This window comes from Sinocyclocheilus grahami, unplaced genomic scaffold (genome assembly GCF_001515645.1).
Source record: "Sinocyclocheilus grahami isolate Dianchi unplaced genomic scaffold, SAMN03320097.WGS_v1.1 scaffold3061.1, whole genome shotgun sequence".
NCBI classification, from domain to species: Eukaryota; Metazoa; Chordata; class Actinopteri; order Cypriniformes; family Cyprinidae; genus Sinocyclocheilus; species Sinocyclocheilus grahami.
The window spans coordinates 23701-25019 of record NW_015508230.1 but is presented as its reverse complement, the minus strand read 5'-3'; positions in this window follow the sequence as shown (position 1 = coordinate 25019).

Here is a 1319-nt window from a genome sequence, read left to right as displayed (position 1 = left end):
ATTCGTGTATCGCCTTATGATATACAGGTTTATTGAATAGAAGGGAAAAGAATGCTATTTCTATTTAAATGCACAGATACCCAGATATGGCTATAAACTACATTCAATTATTTTTTCATAATTTTTCATTTTTAAGTAGCCTATAGCTGGAAAATTTAAGTCTGCTAAATTTAAAAAAAAGACCTGAATTAAAAGGAAAGTAATGCTGCAGCTGCAAAATGTTCTTTTATGCATCTGTGTATCTGCGAATTAGCATGGACGAGCATGTAATTATCTTATCTAATTTTACTGTAAGCTTTATCAGATAATAAAACATTCATAGATGTTAATACAACTTGCAAATACAATTTGTAAAATGCAGCTGTAGAAAATAAACAGGTTCAGAAAAAGTCTGCTGTTTTCTTTTGCTCGAAAAAGTCCAAAGTTCTTCTTTTTTTCATTTGAAATGTTTAACAGTCATATCAGTCACCAATCTGTGCCTATGCCACGTGAAATGCTGGAACTGTGCTAAATAATGTGCATAGAGAATTCATATTTGAACAACTGAATTGGTCAAATGTAGACTACTATAGTGTATAGTTTTTTTCCCACACATCCAAGTAGTCTTTTTAAATGCAGCGAAATCTATATTTTCAAGTTACAAGGAAATTTGCAACTTTTTATTGCCAAAAACATTTTTTTACAGTAGGCCTATTCTAGAGTGAGATGCATCATGCATTGTCCCGTTCAAACTAATTTAGGTCACTGCATTAATTACTACACATTTTCACAGTGTATGCTAAGTTAAATGACTTATAAACAATGAACAGGTTTCTAATGTAGCAGTTTTACATTCTATTTCTGTTAAGATGACTGATATTGTTTCAGCATGACTGCACTTTGCCGGCTGGATGTGCTAATGTGGGACTCGAACTTGAGTAACTCTTCTTTATCTCCGCGCTCTCCCCTCCCTTCCAAAGTTCTCTCTCTCTTCCTATTGGCTGCTCTTTCGCGAGACTGGCGCAGAGTCGCGCCCTGATTGGCTGGTGGCGCTCGAATGATCTGTTCGGAATTCATCAGAAGTACAAGTGATGAAGAGTGAGTGTATAAGACAGTATGAGCCTCTCATCCGCTTCTCTTTATCATCACACAAACCATACGAGTGTGTGAAGATTCTGCAGAGAGGGTGAGTGAATTATTGAAAGTGCATTTTCTTTCTTGCTTTCTTTCTTTCCTCATGTTATGTAATAATGTCTGCATTGACATCATGCGTTCATTTTCTTTAATTAAAAGAAAGGATGATTTTTCGTTTTCAATGTAATATTTAACAGTTTATTTAT